The 18,694-nt window shown below is 28.9% G+C and overlaps 2 protein-coding genes across 3 annotated transcripts in view; one reads left to right on the top strand and one right to left on the bottom strand.

Moving 5' to 3' along the window:
- LOC122849491 (probable serine/threonine-protein kinase kinX) overlaps nt 1-15,260 on the bottom strand; it is a 29,154-nt gene extending 13,894 nt beyond the window's left edge. The window contains exons 1-3 of one of the 2 annotated variants that reach the window (XM_044148202.1): nt 14,946-15,260; nt 14,754-14,857; nt 13,529-13,709 (exon numbers count right to left, since the gene is read on the bottom strand). The gene's annotated coding sequence lies outside the window, so the exon portion shown is untranslated. The remainder of the gene's footprint in view (nt 1-13,528; nt 13,710-14,753; nt 14,858-14,945) is intronic. The other variant, XR_006373567.1, reaches the window with a different exon arrangement.
- A 2,741-nt stretch (nt 15,261-18,001) lies between these two features.
- The window catches only part of LOC122849489 (O-phosphoseryl-tRNA(Sec) selenium transferase), a 59,361-nt gene continuing 58,668 nt past the window's right edge, over nt 18,002-18,694 (top strand). Inside the window, exon 1 of the mRNA XM_044148199.1 lies at nt 18,002-18,450. The gene's annotated coding sequence lies outside the window, so the exon portion shown is untranslated. The remainder of the gene's footprint in view (nt 18,451-18,694) is intronic.

Raw genomic sequence — 18,694 nt, forward strand, 5'->3', positions numbered from 1 at the left:
CTCCATGCTACAATACTAATTTTGTCTCATATAAAACTATTCTAAATACGTTATCAGATATATTACTAAATGTCACAGGTGATATACTTCTTGTGGGTGATTTCAATCTCCCTATGTTTCGTGAACATACTTTGGGTAATGTTATTGATAAATTTTCAAATATATTTGTTGAGTTTATCAGCTATGTAGGTTTGAATCAATTTAATAATGTAATTAATAGGAAAGGGAGGTTGTTGGATTTAGTTTTGTGTTCACAACACTGCGAGGTTGAATATGCTCATGAGGAGTTAGTTGATTCAACATTGTATCATCCACCATTAACTATTAATATTGGATGGTTGAGTAAAGGTGAAATTATTAATATCGATCATGACATTCGAAATATACCATGTGGTATAAATTATATTTTTAATAAGGATCTTTTTGATCAAGTAAAAGACTTATTGTCATTCACGAACTGGTCTAGCCTTTTACAATGTAATGATCCAAATCATATGATTGATTTATTTTTTAATATACTTAATGTACAACTTGGTAAAGTATTTAAGTCAAAAATTAATAGAATTAAATATAAATATCCAAAATGGGTTACAAAGGAGACTAAACAAATGAATTCAGTTAAAAATAATTATAGGAAAAAATATAAAAAAAGTAAATCAAATGATGATTACAAAGCTTTTAGATTTTAGTCGAATTTAGTAAAGAATAAAATAAGTTTGGATAAAGAAAATTATTTCAAAAGTTTGGAAGATAAAATTAAAACCAAATCTAAATTATTCTGGAGTTATATTAAAAAACAAAAAAGTACTCGAGTTTCACAGTGGGTAATCAAATCAAATGACGATTATATTTGTAATTTAGATACAGTTGCACAGTTGTTTGCAGATTATTTTTGCACAGTATATGACCCAGTTAATGCTCAAGATGTTAATTTTTAGAGATTTTCAAGATATTTAATAGTTCAGCTACAGGTATAAATTGTTTATTTAGTGTTGAACTTATTCTTAAGTCATTAAAATCACTTAGAAGTAAGGCAGCTACTGGTCAAGATGGTCCACCAGCAAGTTTGTTAAAGTATTGCAGTGATGAATTTGTTTACCCACTAAAAATAATTTTTGATTCTTGTTTAAAATGCAAAATTTATCCAGAATATTTAAAAATAGCATGTGTTACTCCAATATTTAAAGGTATAGGTAGTAAAAATGATGTACATAATTACAGGCCAATTACTATTCTTTCTTCATTGTCAAAGGTCTTTGAAAAATGTTTATATGAAATTATATTATCTTACTTTAAGCCATTTGTTGCTTCTCAACAGCATGGTTTCCTTGATCAAATGATTATTAAAGCAATGAGAGTTTTAGGGTGTATTATTAGGCAATGGGATAGCTTTCATGACATTTCAACATTAAAACTGCTGTATAATAGTCTTGTTTTACCAATTACAGATTATGGTGGGGTTATTTGGAATCCAAGCACGAAGCAGCTGGTTTATAAAGTTGAAAAAATCCAAAGAAAATTTATTAGGCAGTTTTTTTGGTTGAAGTGTCATGAGAGTTTTCCTCAAGGTACTGACAATGTTCTAATGTGTAAAAAATTGGGTATGATTTCTTTAGAGAAAAGGAGAGAGTTGATTACTGCCTCATTATGTCTAAACTTAATTAATGGAGTCACTGATTGTGCTGACTTGCTTAGTCTTTTGAACATTTATGTACCACAGTTAAAACAAGGGCGGGCATTGGCCCAGCCTTTTCATCCTCATCTAGCCAGTTCTAATTATTTAGTTAGTAAGCCATCGTATGCACTAATGTCAGCTGTTAACAGCTTATCAAAAATAAATAATGAAATTAATTTCTTAACATTGAATAGATCTGTAAGGTTAGCTGCTCTAATGAGTTTGTTTATTGATAAATAACTGATATTTTTACTATTATTATTGTTAGTTTATGTAATGCAACATTTTCATTTTTTTTTTTTTTATTTAAAAATTATTCTTTTATTTAAAATTATTCTTGCTTAGTATTTCGTTGATTTATAATAATTAGTTCAATTAATTTAAATGTTTGATTATCTAACTCTGTATATCAATTAAATGTAATAATAAAACCCTGTAATTTGGTTGTATTACCAGTTCGGTGAAATAAAGGATCACTATTATTATTATTATTATTATTATAATATATATTGAACCAGGTGGGGTCAAGTTTAAAATTTTGTTAACAGTTAAGACTTAATCATATGCATTAAAAATATATTTAATTCTTGACTTTTTTTGGTACCACATCTTTTTGTATTAAAAAAATAAAATAGCTAAACGATTTCGAATACTTGACGCTTCTTTTAGTAAAAAAACTAGGTTTTTTTTTTGTTATGATAAACAATTCAGTGGGCGAGCTATTGAAATCCCATTTCATATGCTGGTGAAGTTTGGAATTAAAGATGAGATTTCAATAGCTCGCGCGCTACATTAATTAGTTAGAGAACAAGTCAATTTTTGAAAAAAAAAACGTTCAAAATTTCAAGAAATGTTGTTCAAGTACCTTTTGATTGTACCTATTTTCTTCACTGGAAATTTTTCTACTATAAAATTTATTCAAATTTTTTTAATGATGAAGTTAAAAAAAATTAATAAACAAACTGTATCACTAAAAAATATAAAAATTGATAAATTATGATTGCTTCAGAGGGTTTTTTACATTATAATTAATAGTTACTCAAATTTTCAAAAGATTTTTTCAATAAATGAAAAAGTTAGACCAATATATGTTTGTAAGAATGAAAGATTTCGATGAAAAAAACATTTGTTTATTATTTTTTTTAAACAATAATAATGATTAAAAAAAAAAAAGTCTAATTAAAGATAATTTTTATTTTTTATTTTTAAGATATGTATATTTTTTTATTTTTATTTAAGGCACTTTCATAGCTAGATTTTGGGGGCGTGTCCTAAATAAAATCCTATGCTTTTTACATTGTAGATTTTGTCATACCAACCCCAAAAAACCGTGAATATTTTTTTGGCGTAAACCATTCATTTTTTTCATTATTTATCAATTTTATGCAATATATTTCAATAAAAATCAATTATATATTAATAAAAAAAATTATCTTATATTTATTCATTTCAATATTGCACACTAAAATTTTTGTTTGTTAGTATGCATCACTGATTTGCACTGATATCAAGTTTTCTATTTATATTTAACTAATATTAATATTCATTATTAATATTAATTTTATATAGTTAATAAAAACATTTTTGATAATATTTTTATTAACACTTGCATTTATGATGCTCCATTATTTTCTAATTGAGTTTCTTTTGTGCAAGTTTAAATTTTCCCGCTATTTCAATATTGCCCATGGCTCCTCATTAGAAAATCAATAAAATCTGTGTTTTTGATAGATAATTTTAATAATTACTCAAAAAGCAGTATTAAAACCCCATGTGAACCAAACATTAAAAATTTCCTTATTATTTTTACTATTATTAATTAGTTTTTGAAAGAAAGTGATTGTTAGAAATGTAATTTAGTTATGTTCAAAGAAATTTCAAACATAGCCTCCCATAAGAGCCCATGTATAACCCCTCTAAAAGTAGTCAACTTTTATAAATTATTAAAAAAAAAAAAGGTTTATAATAAAAAAACTAATTTTAAAAAACGATGCATTAATATTTCAACTATCTTCTGTATAAATTTTAAGAAATTCTGATCGTTGGGACGTAGCTATGAATGTACCTTAACAAATTTAAAAATTTATATCACCCCTCAGCCGTTGGACTTCTACGGTTTTTTGAACGCGAAGCGGGTTGTTGCATTTATACCCTCAATTGTTTATAATAAGTAGTTCCCAGTATGTTCTAATAAAAAAAAAGCCATGAAGGATTGCATTTAAAGATGCATGCTTCTTGAACAAATCTAATAAAATCATCAATTACTCCAGTCGAAAGGTGGTTGAGTATGCTCGCTTGTAAGAAAACTTTAGAAAAAAATCATGGGTATAGATGAGAGGGTGGGTAATCGATTGGGATAGGGTGAAAATCGCGAAAGAATTTTTAAAAGGGGGAAAAAAAATAAAAAGTTTTTCTATTTCGGGAAATAGATGACGTAGAAAAGGTCACACTCGGTCTCCGTTTTGTTTTGTCGTTCGTCGTACAAGTTTGCGGGCTCAAATAAAATAATAATAACTTAAATATGAAATAATATGAAATAAAATAAAGATATATTTTAATTTCGGGAATTTTTAATTTACAGAATATTTTATAATTTAAATAATATATTGTTTATAATTATATTAATTGTTACTGGAAGAATTTATAAATAATCAATAATTTAATAATAATATTAACAATAAAAACGGAAAAAATTTTTTTTTTTTTTTTTATTTTGGGTATAAACAATTAAATTATAAATAAATAAATAGATAAAATATTAAAAGGATAACATTCTTTTATTATTTTATGATTGCATCAAACAATTTTTGTATAAGTTATATTTTTTTGAATTTTTTAAATAATTATTTTTTTTATTTTTTCCGAGTTCGAGTCATCGTAGGGGAAAACAAAGAGGTTAAATCGCGAAATCGACCTGGATTTGGAATCTACATGAAAAACTGAATCGACAGCCTATCATGAATTCTTTTTAGTGTTCCGTAGGACACTTATGTTTTCGCTTTTCTGTGACTTTTTGTTATTTCGAGATAAAACGTGAAGTCCTGAATCGAATTGGCTTGTGAGATGCTCAATTTCTTTATTTTTTTTTGGCCAAAAGCAATCGTCATATTTATTTCTAATTTTGGGGCCGTATTAGATTTAATATGCCCATTTTTGGACATGGCCCAATTCCAAATATTGACCAATCAATTCCGGCAATGTTTTAATCGACGACGCTTTATCTGTAGACTCTACGATATTTTTTTCAAATTTTTCGGTCGTTTATTTTTTTTTTTATTCAACGATATGTAGTGTCACAAACTGTTTTTTTACAATATTTTTGTAAGCAGCAAGAAAAAAAAATAAAAAATCCTACGGAACACTTAGGGTGCACCTTGGGGAACTTGACTATCTTTTTTAAACAATTATTATTAATTGTTAATTAATTTTAATTGTTAATTTTTGAAATTTTTAAATAAATATTTTTTTTATTTTTCTTCGAGTTCCAGTCATCGTAGGGGGAAAAAAGAGGTAAATCGCGAAAATGACCTAGATCAAATGGTCTACATTAAAAAACGAATCGACAGCCTATCATGAAATTTTTTTAAACCATTTTTGTAAAAGTTATTAATTTTCAAATTTTTTAAATGATTATTTTTTTTATTTTTCCGAGTTCTAGCCGTCGTAGAGAAAAAAAGGGTTAAATCGCGAAAATGACCATGACTTTTTTTCCAAGTACTTTTAAAGCTCTAATATATCTTTAACTCTTCTATAAAACTCGAAAATGACCAACAATAAATTTTAGCCAATTTTTTTCTCTACAACTTTCCCAAAAACTATTTTTCAATAAAACCTTTATCCTACCCGCTATTCAAAATAAAAAAACCTGTTTATTTTTAAAAAAACTTCAAAAATTCTTACGCGATTTTTACCTTATCCCAATCGATTACCCACTCTCCCATCTATAACTATGATTTTTTTCTAAAGTCCTCTCACAAGTGAGCAAACTCAACCAACCATCGACTGGACTAAATATAATATAACCTCAAATGTTTCTTGTTTATATTTTATTTTACGTACATAATTTCACAAGGCACGTCAGGACGAAAAAATAATAAAAATGTACTGAATTTTTAATTATCATAATACTATCAACAGATATAATTGGTGTATGAAAAATATATATATATATATATGTGTGTCAAGTAAAAGCATGATGAACAATATTGCATCACATAGAGAGAGGAACCACAAAGGCTTCTGCCAGAGTTTTAAAAATTTTCAACTTTCAATATAGAATGAATCCGTGACTAACATTTTCAAATATATATCTTCAATGTTTAATGTTATATATAAAAATCTCGCGTTTTGTCGTGGTGTTTGTCCGTAAACTCCTCCGAAACCGCTCAACCGATTTCCTTCAAATTTTGCATGGATGTTCCTCAGGTCTGAGAATATGTAGCGAGATAGAATATTTGATGTCTCCCACCACACTGACATGTCATGACATGAGGTTGGTTGGCATGGCTGGTTCACTAATCCTCCCAGCCAGCATGTGTCGAACTACTGTTGCGCACACTACCAATAATTCTCTTGTATGTAATAAATTTGTTTTATGTTTCATTTTTTAATGGACCTCAAATGGAATAAATTAAATTATTAAGGAATCCACACCTCACAAATAGAAAGTTTTTTATTTTTCGACCCTCTAAATTATAAGAGATTTAATTTTAAAGTTCCACCTATACTACACTATTCCACCATACTACACCCGACGGTCGGTAACATCGAATCCGTTTTTCTCATAAGTTCATATGACTCAAACAGAAATTATTATTAATATTATTATTTTTATATTATTATTATTATAAAAAAATCGAGTAATTTATCCCAAGTTATAAGAAACTACAATGAAAATTCAGGAAAATTTTTAGAACGTTGAGGAAAATCAAAAAGGGTTAAAAATGGGTGTTTTTTTGTGAATATTGCGAAAACTAAAGAGTTTGGGAGAGAATAGTTTCAATAATAGTTATAGGGCAAAACATGGGTTTCAATTGAGTTGTCGGGGTTTTTTTGCGTATGTCAAAGGGGAAACCGCGATTGAAAATTTCGATAAAATTATCTTGGGTCGATTGGGGAAGGGGACGCGTATTCCCTTACTCCTCTTATTTGTAGCGCATCCGTGGCCAAAATTTTGAGAAATTTACATAAAATAATATTATAAAATAAAAGTAAATATTGCAATTGGGCTTTAATTATTTTATGAAAAATTTCGTTTATAACTGTATCGTTAATTTAAAATATTCTTCTAGAACATTTAGAGAAAATAAAAATGTTTCCCGTAAAAAATAATAAAAATTTTTTTTCCAGATAAATTATTTAATCGATAGCAGTTTTTAGTCTTAACCCTGGTGAAAATATTTCTCCGCGATTTCTCCTGAATTTCTCCGCAATTACTCCGAATTTCTCCGCATTTACTCAGAATTTCTCCGTGATTACTCCGAATTTCTCCCAAATTGACCCATGCGGAGAAATGAGTGGAGAAAGGTATCAAAATTTTTTTCCGAATTTTCTCCGAATCGACTTGGGTGGAGAAACGTTCGGAAGTATTTTTCCACGATGAGAATACGCGGAGAAATTTTCTACGAATTTTCTCCGAATCGATTTGGGCGGAGAAACGTTCGGAAATATTTTTCCGCGATAAGAGTACGCGGAGAAACGTGTGAAAAAAAAAAATTATCACAGAGAAATTCTTCCGAAATCAACGACGAGGAGAAATTTCCACTTATTTTCCCACATTCATCAATTTGATGAAACGATCACGGGAGTTTTGTAGACCGGTATACCTCAGGTATATCAACTTTTTTGAAAAAAAGTGTCTTCAAATTTTCATTTTTTTCAAAAAAAATAAACATCATTATGCTTTGCGTTATGTAACAATTAATAATTAGTCATTCTTTTTTTAAATAATTGAAAATTGAAAAAGTTGGAAAAAAATTGAACAAATAGTGGAGAAAGTTGGAGAAAGGGTGGAGAGATTCGTCCGCCATTTCTCCAACCGTGTGAAAAAATAATTTTACTGCTGAGAAATTTTTTCTAAAATCAACGAAGAGGAGAAATTTTTCTTTCGTTTCTCCGAATCAACTTGGGTAAGGGAACATTCGGAAATATTTCTCCGCGAAAAAAAAACACACGCGGAGAAACATGTGAAAAAAATAAATTTACCGCGGGGAAATTCTTCCGAAATCAACGACGAGGAGAAAATTTTTCCACTCCTCTCTCCGCATGGGTCAATTTGAGAGAAATTCGGAGTAATCGCGGAGAAATTCGGAAAAATTCGGAGAAATATTTTCACCAGGGAAAATATCAAAACATTCTATATTTTAGATAGAACCGAAGGAAATTATTAAACGAAAAATTGAAAGAAAGCATTTTTGCAATTAGAGCTACTATTTCTTACCACCAACGCGTCACGAAAAAATAAAAAATTTTTTTGTTCAGTATAATTTTTTTTTGGTTTTTTTTTAAATAAAATATTTAAACAAAAAATTTTCATATAGCATGCTATCGAGATTCGGATTCTTTATAGAAAATTTTGTTTATAACAATATCGATCATTAATTTAGCTTTTTACTTGATTGAATGTAAAGTATATATATTTTGAATACAATATATACATGGCAAAACAACGTTTGCCGGGTCAGCTAGTCTCTCCTATTATAAAAAGAAGAAAAGTAACGGCGGTTCTTTCTTCTGTGATTGGTTGTTTTGTTTCCCTATATTGATATCCTTTTTTTCTCTCTCTTTATTTTATTTAAGGTTGTTTTTAAATCGCATGACCGGGCGACGTTTTGGGTTCACAAGGGTACTTACAAACGTATGTTAAATAAAAAAATTATAGCACCCCTTCATGCCTAAAATCTTTTCACTTTACTGATGCGTCATAAGTAGTGTGAGTGTTGCCGGCTTATATTTACAAACACTAATACTACTCTAGCAATAAACATTCGGGGGAAGTTCCAAAACCGTACATTTCTTGTAAGAGAAGGATAGAAGAAGAGATGGAAGATTGAGCCAGAAGAGATAGAGAGAAGGATAGAGCTAGAAGAATAAAACCGAACGGCGGTATTGGAACGTATCCCAAATTTTCAATGTAATTCAGCCGGCTAAAACCCGTAAATTTAAAAAGTAATTAGCCAATATCTTTTAAACGGCACTGAGGAAATGGATAATTTTTTTTTCATTGATTTCGTATTTGTAAAGTGTACAAATCTGTAGAAAAAAATCAAAATTTAAATTAAGAGTTTTAAAAATACAAGCGCAAACGTACGTATTCTCCCTATGCTTGCGTGTTAAAGTTGTCAACTTTGACACTTATTATCTGGATTTTGACGCAGAGGAAAATTACGAAAAAATTCCACCAAATAGATAATTATTTCATTTAAACATTAAAAAAAAAATTCGAAAATTAAATTACGGGAATTTCATTTGAAAACAACCTTAATAAAATAAATTTATTATTCTGTTTCTTCGTCTTTTTTTTTAAAATTTTTTTTTTTTTTTTGTTAATTTTATAATATTGTGGTTAGCAACGGTTGCTGTGGGGTCAAACATTCTATCTCTGTTTTTTGAATAATAAAATAAACTTATTATCCTGTTTTTTTGTCTTTTTTTTAGGTGCATAAACTAACCATGCGTAAGTTCTAAAAAAATTTTCTAGGATACTTATTAGAAGCGTCTTAATTTGTACTATTTTGTACCGTAAATGTTTTAATTTGTATCTTAAAATTAAGGAGGTTATGCAGCTATCACTCTTTTTTTTTTTAAATATAATGAGAGTGTTCTGAAATTTTGTACACAGCTAGATCTTTTCATTCTGAGTACAACGGTATAATTATTTTCTTATGTTGATCGGTTGAATTTTTTGTAATTAATTATTGAAAATATTATTTAACATTGGCTCTTATGGAGATTTCAACAATTTTTTTCAGATAGAAAAAATGATGGAAAAGTCTTGAAAAAAATCACACATATACTAGAAACCAAGTTTTATTAATTGCGCGAAAAATGTTCATATGTTGATCGGTCAATTAATGAGAAATTAATTATAAACTTTACAAAAATTAGATGTGGCAACGTATGGCATGTTCAAACACACACACATACCCGCAGTCCCATATATTGTATACGGGGCGCAGGCGCTTTTCACTTTATTTTTTTACAGTGTAGCCAGATTTCAGTTTTGTCTGTGACGTCAGAAGCGCCCCGCAACACCCGCAATGAATTTGTGCATAACCTCCTTAAAGGTTGGAGAGAGGGTTAAAAATCTACTTTTTTTTATTTTTTCGATGAATTAGGGGGAAAAAAAAATTAATACAAACGAATAATAATTTGTACCTGAAAAATAACAACAAAAAAAAAAATTATTTAATCCAAAATGTTGATTGACAATTGCATATCTGCTTTAGTAATCAACATATTTTTATGTTTTTTTTTTCAAAAATAAAGAGTAAGTTGTGCTTTAATTTGTACCATTGAATTTATAATGAAAAAATAAATTATCTAAAAATATTTATTTTTGGAAGCAGTATAGAAACATTTTGGAGTAAATATTTTTTTTTTGTTGTTATTTTTCAGATACAAATTTCGGGCTTGGTGGTACAAATCAGTACGAATTTTTTTGTGTTTGTATTAATTTTTTTTCCTCCTAAGCCATCTAAAAAAAAAGTAGATTTTCAACCCTTTCTCCACTATTTAATTTTGAGATAAAAATTAAAACAATTACAGTACAAAATAGTACTAATTAAGACGCTTCTCATGAGTATCCTAGAAAATTTTTCTAGGACTTATGCAGGCTAGGTTCACGCACTTCTGTCTTTTCTCTTTTTTTTTTTTTTAAACCTAAAGAGGCAGAGAGACGCGCCGCAGGCGCGTCATGTTGACTTTATATAAAACAAGAGCGACCCCGCGCCTCCGGCGCGTAGTTGTATATATAATAATTCTTATTAATCACGTAAAGTATTTTTCTTATTTTTCATTTCCATGAATTACTATATTTGTTTCAAGTTATATAATTATCAATATTATAATTATCGTAATGAACAAAAATATCATTTGATCTAATGATAAACAATTATTAAATGTTTTAGTTGTGTCGTTGCTCAATCAAAGTATTAAAGTCATATTACAGCTTTTTATAAAGTCAATTGTATTAAAAAATGTAATTAGCAATCATACGTAGCAACCACACACTAACTTTTTCTATTTGTTTACTTATTTATATAAATATTTATACTTTATACAATATTTAAATATTAATTTACATAAATATAAATAAATATAACAATACTTTTTTTATCAAATTCGAATATATAGAACTTAATATAGAAAGCGGTAATATGACTTTTGATCTAGGAACGACACAACTCAAATAAATTAATTGCCGAAAATAAACAAACATAGCAACCATACAACAACACGTAGCAACGTGTTAATATGAGAGAGAAAATAATAAAATATTAGTTATAAACAAATGCTAAAAAATTTCGACCAATCACATCACGAATAAAAAGCGGTCAAGTGTACTTTTTATAATAGGATAATTCGAAAATAGTAGAATATATATTTTTTTTTCTTTTGTAGTAATGATAAAACGAATAGAATATTTAAAAATGTCGAAAAAATCAACTATCGATTAATGAACAGGGTTAACTTTTCTCTCTCATGTAAATAATCTAAATAATAAAAAAAATGGTAGAAACAATAAATCTCAGTCAACATTACAAAGTCAAATACATGTGTCAAAAATACATTTTCTTCATGACTTTCTGGTATCATATCTTGATTAATATACTCACAATAAGTGACGACTTCGAATATTTGACACTTTTTTTGTTAAAAAAATTGTTTTTTCTTGTTGTCACGATCTACTATTTATTGAAAGTCAATTGTTAGATAAACTGATTTTTTCTACCGAATAAATTTATCAATCCGACGATGATAGGAAAACTGAACGACAACAACATACAAATTAAAATTCGCTTTTATTATTTAAATTAAATATAGTATAATTATAGAGGAATTGTAACACTACTAATGTATGTAGTATCATCAAAGTAATAGATTTTTTTATAGGAATATAAAAATTATGAATTTGCAGATAACTGGGAAAATAAAATGAATAAATATTAAGAAAACGGTAAATTGCAAATGGATGAATCGAGTATACTTTCAACAAGAAACATTATTTTCCTTGATCGAGAAATGATATATTCTAAAAAAAAATGGTATTTTCAAAATATGTTCAATTTCTTTACTCGTGCGCAATCAACAAAGAATTAGTATTATTGTTTTATTTTAGAAATAATCTAAAGACTTCACAAAACTCTTGGAGAATAATTTGAAAATTCTTTAAAAAACCCGGGATAAAATTTTTGAGCCTTTTTGACCCTTTATGAGTCTTTATTTATCGATTTAGAGTATTTCACAGCCTTTCAGAGTGTTTCAGAGCCTTTATGAGTCTTTTTTTTAAATACTCGTCATATATTGAATCGTGGACGCGAGTATTTCAGAGCCTTTTTTTTGGGACTCACTTTTAGTTTCAACACTTAGAATTTTTTTGGCTTCAACGAGGACTTAAATTATTTTCGAGTTTAGGAACTTAGAATAATTTCTAATTTGTATTCAAACTTAGGTATTTTCTAGCTATTTAATAAACCAATTAATTACTACGGAAGTTTAATAAATAAATTTATTATTTAAAGACATACGTTTTTTTTTGTTTAATTTTCCATATTTAGGATAGAATCAAGTATCTTTACCACATTTCGAATAATAATAGGACAACCCGGTCAAACCTCGGCCAAAATTTTCTAAGTCTCATCAAATTTCCCAATGTCGATAATTATATTTCTTTTATTTCAAAATGTATCCAGTCTGTTATTATTTTAACTTTAACAAATAAATACAAAGAAACTATTTCGTATTTTATTAATTATATATATTAATTAATAAATATGCATATGATTATTGAGTGTATAATACAATATTGCAAAATAATTTTTTTTTGATGTTAATAATTTCGTTTGTGTCTCTCGCGACTGAACGTAAAATATTAAAGTAAAAAAATTAATTTTTGCATCGATGGTCCAGTGGTCGAGCGGGCTAAAGCGTTTCTTTATACATTTAGAATTGTGTTCATCCTTTCGAATCCTGGTAGTTACGCGCACGTTTTTCATTCAACCATTTAATATAAAATAAAAAAACAAAATTTCCCTAATATTTCAAAGCCTTTATTTTAAATACTCTGAAAGATGCGAAGTCAGACCCTTTATGAGTATTTAAAAAAAAGGCTCATATTTTTTTTCTTCGCATGCAGAGTATTTCAGAGCCTTTTTTTTAAAGACTCAACCACTGTGGGTCAGAGTATTTATGAGTCCCGCTAGTGGCACATAGAAAGGGTCAAATAAAGGCTCATCTTTATTTTAAAGACTCATAAAGGCTCCAAAAATTTTATCTCGGGAATTAATTCAAAAAAAAAATACGTTTGACCTTGAAATGCGGTGAAATTTTGCTGAGTCGTTGATCGACAAAGCAAAAGATTTCAATTAATAATATCTGGTTTACTGTATTTTATCAGTCGACAGAAAGATAAAATTAAAGCAATCAAAATGTTTGTCTCTACATATTCCCATTAAAATACTAAAAATGAATAAAAAGAAATCTGAAGAATAGAAGCGCTATCAATTAGCAGCTTATCTCCTCAAAATGTTTTGCCAAGTTGATAATAATAAAAAAAATACGGGTACGTAGACTATTAATAATATTTAATAAATTAATTGTATTATTTAAAAAGTTCTTTCAGTTTTTTTTTACCTGTGAGCAAGTTCACGTTTGTATTGTTTGTATAGCATTCCCGCTCCCTGTCCACCCTCCGTGTAATTAACAATATCATTTTCACCTTTTTCATTTCTTTCAGTTGCCCTACTTGTCTCAAGTAAACCATACATCATTTGGATTTTTTCATGCGTGGAAACATTATTCTGCACACAGCTTGCTGAATTTTAAATAAACCAAAATTAGATTTCTTAGCATGAATTTTATGATATAAAGAAAAATTAAAGAAAGAAAATATGTTGAAATTAAACTAAAAATAAAATTCCAAGAACAAAAAATATTAATAAATACACATCAAAAAAAAATTTTTTTTACATAATTGCAACAAATTTCATGTTTCAATGTAAAATTCAAGAACAAAATGTGAATAATAATAATAATAATAATAATAATATTTGAGTAATAAATTTAAAAAATTACCAGGTATAGTAATTACATCCTTATTTGCTCGACTCATATTTTCAGATTGTTTATAATATTTTTTCTATTAGTTCGTTTGTGTAAAAAAAAAACATTAAAAAACAATCAAATGGTTGAACTTATTGCGTGTTATAATTTTAAGAATGTTCACTTGATGAAAAATACTTCAGAACGTAAGTATTTTTGTGTATTCTACAAAGGCTTGAAGAAATAAGTGTTGTGTGACCGACTTGCTGGCACGCCAACACTGGAATGACGTGAGTCGTATTTCGTTGGCAGTATATACGTTCATTTTTTCGGCATAATATTATTTAAAATGTGAGTAACTTCTTTTTTCTGTTAAATCACGCAATGTAACACCAGCGATAAGAAAATGAACGTTCACAATATAGGAAAAGGTCATTCACGCAACATCATATTAATATTGCATAAACAGCGAAATTGAACATATTTATCACTGCATATTTTTTTCTTGAAAATTATTAAATAAATCGAACTCATGTTAAATAAAACTAAAAAATAAATTGTATGCGCATCTTATTATTAACTCAATAATTATTTTTGTCAAGTTATCCACTCACGATAAAATAATTTCGAACTCTAACTAATATTAGAAAATTAAATAAATTAATAAATTAATAACTGGTGGGAAATCGTAATAATTGAAAATAAGAGTATAAATTATGTTATTGTTATCACTACAACTTGGAAAAATATTCAACAAATAAATAATAAAGAAGAGACTATGATTTTTAACAAATACAAGAAAGAAGAAAATATTTACCTTTGACTTGCTTGACGATACCATTTTTTATGTCCAGAAGGATCTTCGTGATGTCTTGATGAATTTTCATCATGCGACCGACAATTCTCCAAATCCATAATCAGCTGTTGAGTAAAATTTAATGATAACAAATTGTAACATTCTTATTTATTTACTTTTATTCAGAATGATTATTAAGAAGCTATATATTACTGTTAATTAAAAATTATTGTTTTGAATATTATGTCAGTCATGTACTTATTTTAGTGAAGCCACATTTTTATTAAAAAATAAGATCATAGCTATTTGAATGTTGTACACGTTTTCTCAATTTAGATTTTAGAGTGAAGTACGATTCAGCGTCAATTTAAGGGACCGTTCATTATGGTGCCGGAGTGCAGTGTTGAGTAAGAATGGGCAGACGGTGAGTTTTCAGGTATTTAACAATTATCCATGAGAAAAAGGTAAGGAACGTATAAAACATAAAACAGGATAAAGCCTAAAATATATAATAAAACCAAGAAGACTAGAGACCTAGTATTACAGAATAAAACTGGATGGTGAACTCTCGCGTCGAAACTCGAAGGTGTCACCGTCAGTGATGGGTAATTGGACGATTTTTGGGGTATCATACAATCATACGTATGATACTACATAAAGTGTATGATATTTGAAAGTGCCCTCTTTTTCTGTGCATTTTTGCAAGTTAATCAAACTATCTTTTTCTGGCATTTCATGATGTTTCTTAAAATCTGTCAAAACCTTCCTTCCCCACATATCATGTCTACTATCTCGTTTTTTTTTATTATTATTTTTTAAGATTATTCAAATAAAATATACATAATCATTATTCTTTGGTTGTGACCAATAAATATTAATAAATTCGTGAGATTACATATTATATTGACATATTGCTTTTGGGCGCTAAATATGACGGATATATAGGCAAAATTCATATATGTATAACTATATATAAATATATACAATTGTATATGTCCATATATGTTTGTATACAACTATATATTATTGTATACAAGATTAATAAACTAAGCTATCAAGTTGCATGGTTGTATATGATTGTATATGGTTGTATATGGTTGTATACAAACCGTTTTTCCCGGGGTCAATAAAATAGTTCGAAAAGTAGATGTAGAGGCGCTTTCAATGTATGAACATTAGAGTGGGTATAAGCAGAGTGAAGCCACCGAGGTCCCATTAGTCCGACATTTTGTGCTCGCCGTACGGAGTGGGTATAAGAGGTTTTCGTCACTTCCGAGCTCACCGTATGGAGTGGGTATAAGGGGGTTCCGTCACTTCCGAGGTAAAAATCATCTATGGCTCCACTCTACTTATACCCACTCTAATGAACATAGAGTCCCAGGAAAAAATTGCGTAGATCTAAGTATATCAAATTAGATCTAACTGCTTTAGATATAATTAGATCCGCAAAGTGGCGCTAGATATACTAGATAGTCAGATCTAATTAGGTCTAATAATATATGCTTTATATAATTCGATCCCGCAGCATTTTTGATATGATTAGATCTGATTATATCTACTTAGATCTAATGAGATCTAGTTAGATCTCAATAGATCTAATTATATTAAGCATAAACCTGCCGAATTTTCGATATGATTAGATCTGATTATATCTACTTAGATCTAATGAGATCTAGTTACATATAATTAGATCTCAATAGATCTAATTACAATAAGCATATATAAGTATAGATCCTGCTACTTTCAGATCTAATTATATCTAATTTGATCTACGCGATTTTTTCCTGGTGTGGGTATAATCAGCTGATACCCACTCTAATGATACATGCAAGAAGACTAGAGACCAGGAGAGTAAACTTCGATGGTGGGGGTAGCTTTTGATAGGACCATATACGTCGGGATCCAGGTGGAGCCACTCTATTGTACCAGACAGAAATTTGGCTAATTGTTCAGTCGTTTCCGGGCTTTTCGAACATGGATACATGGCGTATGATAATGAAGATGTATGATATTGTATGATACAGTGTATGATACTGCTGTATGGTACGCTAGTATCATACCTACCCAACACTGCACCCACACCCGTATTCATAGGGAATTAGAATTTAGGGCTCTTTTCTTCCACTGGCGGCGCTTGTGAAGCTTTTGTATATAAAATCTATATAAAAAAAATTTTTTGACACTCTGTTTGTAAATGACTCCATTACGCACGAAGTCGTGCGTAAAAGTATCTCCTTTCGCACTATATTGGCGCAAAATGGCGTCTATACTACAAACCTCGTGTCAAAAAGTATTGTATATAACTCGTACGTGAAGAAGGTGATCCTCCACGACTTTGAAAGTGTCATACTTCGGCTCGTTCTCAACTCCTGGTGACTCGTATTGACACCTTCAAAATCATGCAAGAATCACCTACTTCACGTACTAGCTATATAATATACTATTACAAGCGCCATCAACGGCAAAAAAGCCCTAAATTGTAATGCCCTGTGAATACGGGTGCTGGTCAGAGAAAAACGAATTGGTAAGATATATATATATATATATATTAGGGTGGTCCAAAAAAAACGAATTTTTTTTTTTCGCGTTCTTCCACTAAAATTTATGTTTCCTATGAAAAGATGGGATTCTGTGAATTTTTTCAAAATTTTAAAATGATTTCTAGAGGTCGCGGTTGACGTTTCTCGAAGAAAAATTCTAAAAGAAATTGTTTTCTTTTTTTAACTCATTTAAATTTACAAAAAAAAAAAATTTTTCCCTTCGGAATGTTGAAGATCATGTATTGAAGTGAAATCAATTTCTGGCTTTTTTTTAAGGCAGTATGTAAATCCCAAAGTAGGACGACTCTTTGGGTTGCTTTGGGTGCAAAGGGGCACTCTAATAACCATAGTTCAAAAAAATAATGAGCACCCCCTAATGTCTAAAATTTTTATACTTGACTGCCGCGTCTTTAGAAGTATGAGTGTGGGCGGCCCGTATTTACACACACTAATCTACTTCAGCAGATTTTCAATGCTTCGCCCGGTACTTTTTGACTCCAAACTTTTGTCTTACATAATTGATAACTTTCAAAATCCGTGGTAGAAATCAATGATTTTTTTTTATTATTTTCGTAATTTAATGAAGTATGAGCTGTAGTAAAGGCGTGTGGCCACTAGCATAGTTTTTCCAACAAGTTCTATGCCATAGTCCATTTATTACCAGAAACATCTAGATTATTCCCAGTTATCACTGAAAAAGTCAGTTTTTTCTGGTAATAAATGGACTATGGCATAGAACTTGTTCGAAAAACTATGCTAGTGGCCACACGCCTTAAAATGAAGGTTTTCTGTGAGAGCGTTTTTTCAATAGAAGGGAAAACGTGACAATGCTTCCTATGCGTGTGTAAAAAGTGCTAATTGTTGTCAACTTTGACCCTAATTATCTCACTTAAATCGTGGTAGAAAATTACAAAAAAAATTTGATAAAATAGATCTTTATTTCAATTAAAAAATAAGCCTTCTTTGATCAAAATCTGTGAGAGTGAATTTTTTTTCAATATTTTGACATACCGCCTTAATAAAACATTTAAACGTAAAAAAGTTGAATATTATTATACAGACTGTCCCCTTTCAATCTGATAATGGATTTTTCTGGAAATATATGGCTTGAATCGAAAAATGATTCAAGTAAAAGACAGAACAAAAAAATAAAAAAATTAAAAATGGCGGAGTTTCAGGTATGAACATAGTTTTTTTGCATAGATACTATATTTTTTTTTCGTACCAAAAAGTTCGTTACATTAAAACTAACACTTTTTATTTAAAAGATTTTTCGGTAAAATCACTTTTTTTTCGGCCCGATTTTCTACACGTGAGATAGGTTTTTTTTTTCTATAGGGAACCATACAGCGATCTATCGCGATCAGGTCTTACACATACGTTGCCGTTGCAATAATAATATATCTCAATATTATTATTATT

The sequence above is a fragment of the Aphidius gifuensis genome, linkage group LG2, assembly GCF_014905175.1.
Source record: "Aphidius gifuensis isolate YNYX2018 linkage group LG2, ASM1490517v1, whole genome shotgun sequence".
In the NCBI taxonomy this organism is placed as follows: Eukaryota; Metazoa; Arthropoda; class Insecta; order Hymenoptera; family Braconidae; genus Aphidius; species Aphidius gifuensis.